Below are 6,000 nucleotides of genomic sequence, written 5' to 3' on the forward strand. Positions count from 1 at the left end.
AAATTTATGATTTAGCTCCATACTATCACATTGTTCTGAAAATCTCCATAGCCATATTTCATATCATTTCCTGGATTTATTCACTTGCTATATGTTCAACAGAATGGGGGAACAGAGAAGCAAGGCTGGAGGAACAAGGACTGGGGTGGCAGTGTGGGGATGCTAGGGACTGTCCTCTCTCCTTGCATTGCCATACAGAGCCTGACTTTACTCCACTGACCTGCAACACCCACATGTGCATCTAATCCATCTAAGAAGCAGCACCAGGAATCAGGATTGTGCTCAAGAAGAGTTGGCCAGTTATCAAGATGCAGCACAAGCTAGAGATGGTCAAGTTTTCTAAGCTTTGAGGACAAGAATGCAAAAATGGGCACAACTGGACAGTTTCTGAATGCTGATTTCTGAATTTCAGGGGTCAATATTCATTTACATGCAGTTGGGCACAAAAATAGAAAGCATAGAAGCCCTACCCACACTTCTAAACCTCATGACGTGCTAAAGACCTGGGATGCCCACCTGTGTCGCTGTTTAGAGGCTTTCATGTTCTAATTCCATAAGAAAGACACTACAATTAAAACAAAACTCTTGTTTATTCAAAAGATCGATGTGTACATGATTAAATAAGAAAACACTGACGGAGCCTGCTTGAGTATAAGGCTGAAACAGTGGTGCTTCAAGGGTCTACTTAAGAAGTAACAGGCCCTCAGAAATTGGAATAATGTCCATTGAGTGGATTAATCCTTCACATGGTAAAACTTTAATCCTTCAGATTCTCTCCAATAAGAGCAAAAAAGACAAAAGTGCTGCTGAGTGTAAAGCATGTACCAACAACACCTGTTCAACATCACTGCTCCCAGCTGAGGGACCATGAGACCCAGCAGCCATCAGAGAATTGAAAGGGTACAGGGATGCTCAAGGCAGAGAGCAAGTGTTCACTGCACAGGGGAAACTCTTATAGAACCTGCGACATCCAAGGAATCTCTTAAATTTTGGTCAGTTGCAAAGAAAATACATGAAACTTGTGGTGTGTAGGGAGTTATGTGTGTGTAGATTTAAGGAGCAAATGACTGGAGGTTATGGAAGGTGACTAGGAGGAGAAAACTCCCTTGATCTTTTCTCTTCCAGTAGCCAGTCACTTTCCTGCTTTCACTTTCATCATATTCAGACTCTCATTTCTTTACCATTTGCTTCAGTGTTTTGCACTCCAGTGGAAACTTTCCAGGAATGTTGACGAGAGAAAGAAAGAAAAATTGATCCCTCAAAATTATTGAAAAACTGTTTTAGGGCCTTTTTCTTCTCATTTTTACTTTGTTATTTTAATTCAAGCATTAAGGTGAAAATAAAAGGAACTTGCCAAGTAGCATGAATGACACTTTTTCCCTAGAAAAATTTCAAGTGAAAAAAAAATTTTAGAGTAAAAATTTAAATATGTATCATTTAAAAAACAAAAAGTCAGCTTCCCAGGGTGCCAGTGGCTACCACGTAATCCAACTACTCAGGAGGCACAGACCAGGAGAATGACAAAATTTTCAGGTGGTTTTATCTCCAAAAAACACACCACAAAAAAAAGGGGGCTGGTGGAGTGGCTCAAGGTGTGAACCCTGAGTTCCATTCCCAATACAGCAGAAAAAAAGGGAAAAGTGACCAAAAGTACTCACTCACAGGAGAAAGAAAAAAAATGATTCCTGAAAATTATTCAAAAGTCCTATTTTAGAAACTTTCTCTTTCCTTTTTACTTTGTTATTTTAATTTTAGCATTAAGGTGGGAAAAACAAAAAAGTGATTCCTAACCAGCATGGCACTCCTTTGCCTAGAAAAATCTTAACTCGAATAATGTATAAAAATTTAAAGACTCCTACATCATAATAAAAGCACAGAATCACTATATTTACCACCATAGTTGGTCTTAAGCACCATATCACTTCTGTGAGAGCAAGAAATCTGACCCAAGGAGCTCAACTGAACTCCTCACCCTGGCAAGAGGGCAAGAGCCAAGACTGGGGGCTTGACTCCAGTGACAGAGGCCTGACAAGCAAGGGCAAGGCTAAGCCAACCCCAGACAGAAAAAAAAAAATTGAAGTGTAGAGGCAAAAGAAGAGATCCAGAAAAGCATGTTGGTTTTTCTGTCTATACTCTTCCCATTGTACAAATATTTTCTTGGTAGCTTTTAGGCAACTGACACACTTTAAAGAAATCACTTTAATATCAAAGATGTTTGTATTAAATCATCACATGCAGGAATACAATACAAGAACTATTACAATAACAGTTTGTCAGGATTAATAGTACCATTTAAACTACAGGAAGCTACATAGTTGTTAATTTGTTATACCTAAGGACAGAGATGTCTTTCAGATGCAGACAGGAGTTTCCTGGGGAGAAGAAGTGTCTTCTTGACCTCCTGCAGTCTGTTCTTCAATACAATATTTAATATATATCAAGGTTTGAAAATCAAACTGAAATGGAATGTGTTATCCCATAAAAATGGGTGGATATAAAGAAAGAAAATTATTCTTTCCTATTACTGTGTGTGTCTGAGGAGACCCCAAAGAATCCCAGAATAAGAGTACTCATGAAATGAAGGATAAGGTCTATATGAATACCTTCCAGTAGGAAGAGAAAATCTGAGAAACAGCTGCTGTACAAATTATTCTTGAATGATTATACTGGGTACCGAGGATAAGACAGTAAATAAGATTATTATTGAGTTATTAAAGAGTTTATTTGTAGTAGTATTCCCATACCAGTTGGGGATTTGGTTCCGTTAGTAGACACCTATGCAGAAAGCATGAGATCCTTGGTTCAAACCCCACTTCCATAAGTAATAATACACTCCCATATCAAATGTAAAAGAGGGAATTTAAAGGGTTGAGGCCACCTAACTTCGTATACAACGTACCCACCCAGTTATGAACTTGAGACAAAGATGGCTTCTTTTTTTTTTTTTTGATAATTATCTACTTTGTTTGGGATCTTAGACTATTCCTCTGGATAAGTTATACTTAAATGGATGTATGCAAAGAAACATTCAAATTGGTGATATTGCATGGATCACATGTTTTCACTGGCCATAATAGCACTTGCAAAATGTAAAAATTTTTTCTTAGAGATTGTGCAAATCTCAGAAGGTATGAAAATTCATAGCACTCCAGAGCTCAATCCTATCCAAGAATATTTTGTTCCTTAGCATTCCTTTTTCCTGCTCAGTTAGCATCTGAGTCACAAGAGAATCGTAGGGATTGTCTTGATTAAAGACAGACAAAATATTTGCAAGATTACAACATGTGGTGAGTAGATGAGTTAGGGGAGAAATTCCCTCATTTATTTGATCTCAAAGTCATATTATTAGAGTTAGACTTTGGTTAACATGGCTGTCATATTGATTTTGCTGATATTTGAGACTCTAAGCTTTTGAATATACATTAGGCTTTCAGAATTAAAGCAAACAGCTCATATTTTACTGAATAAACCTATTAAAGAGTTTTCATAGCACATTAATAATTTTGTGAAATCCTAAAATAAAGCTGTCAACAGTCTTTGCATGACTACTCTGTAGCAAAGTTAAAAATTATTTTTATATGAAGAAAAGTAAAAGTTAAGTACAACAAAAATATGAGGAAAATTATTTAATTTTTCATTTTTAAAATAGTTTGATTTTGAAGGAAATCATTCTGTCAACAAAATTATTTTGTATTTTAAAACTTTACTTTCAGCATAATTTTATGTATTATAATTTGTATATATAAATTGAATTAAAAGTCACTCTGAAAATTTAGCTATAAAATTAAAGTTGAAAAGATTAAGTAGAATTGTCGGCATTGTTTTGTCATTCTTAACTCCTCTTTGGTAAGAAGAGAAAATGTCACAAGATTGATGTATATAGTAGATATGTAGATATAGTACATAGATAAAATGTAGTATAGATAAATATAGAGTATATATATATGTCCTGTTAAATTTCAAGGACATTTCAGTAAGATATAAATTTCAACAAAACATTGGAGGAAGGGAGAAGAGGAGGGGGAAACAAATATGAAAACCAAAATGGGTAAGAAACCCTGCACAAAATGCAAGTAGAAAATGCTTAAAGGAAGCAAAGAAGCAGCAGAAAGAAAAGGGCAGGCAATCAGAAAACAGAACATGGATTGCTCTTTATTTAAGTCAAATGAACACATCAAGGTCTTCAAACAACCTAAAGTTAACAGTTACTGGATCACCCACCTCAGCCAGGCCAGCAGCATCTGCAATATTCCCAGTGGCCTTGTTGTTGCTTTACTGGTGACCCTGGAGCTGCTCAGCTGCAGGTCAACCTGCTCTCTGGGCTGTGATCTGCCTCAGATCCACACCCTGTGTAACAGGATGGCCTTGATACTACTGGAACAAATAAGGAGAATCTATCCTTTCTCCTGGATGAAGGACAGGAAGGACATTGTACTCCCCAGAGAGGAGTTTGATGGCAAGGAAGTCCAGAAGGCTCAAGCCATCTCTCTCCTCCTTGAGATGACCCAGCAGATCTACAGCCTCTTCAGCACAAAGGAATCATCTGGTGCTTAGGAGAAGACCCTTGTACACAAATTCTGTACTGTACTTTCCAGCAGCTGAATAGTCTGGAAACCTATCTGACACAGAAGATAGGGGAGGAAGAGCCTCTCCTGATACATAAGGACTCCACACTGACTGTGAGGAAATACTTCCACAGAATCACTCTCTACCTGAAAGAGAACTACAGCCCTTGTGCCCAAGAGGTGGTCAGAGCAGAAATAATGACATCTTTCTCTTCATCAGAAAAGTTCCCAAAATGATTAAGGAGTGAGGAATAACACCTGGCCTACTACTGAAATGACTCTCAATGACTAATGTCCTGTGTCTTATACCCTTCAGTTCTACCATTACAAAGATTCATTTCTGCTATATTTCTGACATGGTTTCCATCAATTTGTATTTCCAGGAGTATTAGCAGCAGCAAATTTAACTCTCAGGACAGTTTCACCCATGCAGATGTATCTATCTATTTATGTTGGGATAATTACTTACTTTGAAGTCAACCTTAAACAAAGACAAACATCCACACTTAGTAATTTGTCTGAGATTGGCAGTAAAGTCAGACTTTCCTTAGGAAATCCCCTCATTGCTTTCATAGAAAGTGCATAGTGTTTTCTATCTTACTCAAAGAAGATTTTTTGCTGACTGGAGAAAAGGGAGAAGAGAATCTTTATTTGCTTCTATCACCACTCAACACAAAATTAAGTTTGCCCTTAGGTCAGAAAATGAGTTATCACCCTTGGGAATGCAAACAACCAGCTGGTCTGAAAACATGGAAGCAGAGAGGACCTGAAAGAAACAAGTCAGTATCCACCTGGCTGAGGTGTCCTTAGAATGGAAATTATTTACTTAAACTCACAGGAATCTCAGGAGTCCAAAATAACTCCAGAACTGCAATTAATGGGTTAATACAGTACTTTGAGTGTATTTTATTGAACACATCACTCAAGTGTTAGACTGATATTCACATGTCAGAAACATCTATTCCATTATGACCATTTCAAAGGTAATTTGTCTAATTTCCTTTGAACATAAAGTCACTTTAATCCACATATTGCATAACCCCTGTTGCTCTAGAAAGCAGTGAACAGCAACACTGGCATTTGAAGTAGAGCTCAGATCTTTGTTGTTCTACCCTCCATGCTCTACTGATGTCCTGCTATGGAGTCTCCTGGTTCAGGAATCCATGTGCATTCCTGTTCTTCATTTCTTGTAATGAGTCTTTCAGACAAACCATTATCCAACCGCACTGTAAGGTGCTGAACTGAGATATTTGGCCTAGCCCTCCAGATGTATTTTTCTATCCAACCACTTGTATAAATGAGTGTTATCAAATAGTGTTACTGAGAAGATTCAATTAATATTAGCAAAGATCTTGCAACAGTTGCTTGTCCATAATTAGTATAAATCAAGTTTTACTCTTATCACTTTTTAATGTGAACATAATACTGTACAGAT

The 6,000-nt window shown here is 37.2% G+C and overlaps 1 pseudogene; it reads left to right on the forward strand.

Moving 5' to 3' along the window:
• Positions 1–4,140: 4,140 nt before the first annotated feature.
• LOC109690798 (interferon alpha-17-like) lies at positions 4,141–4,802 on the forward strand (annotated as a pseudogene).
• Positions 4,803–6,000: the final 1,198 nt, after the last annotated feature.

Source organism: Castor canadensis, chromosome 13, assembly GCF_047511655.1.
Source record: "Castor canadensis chromosome 13, mCasCan1.hap1v2, whole genome shotgun sequence".
Lineage (NCBI taxonomy): Eukaryota > Metazoa > Chordata > Mammalia > Rodentia > Castoridae > Castor > Castor canadensis.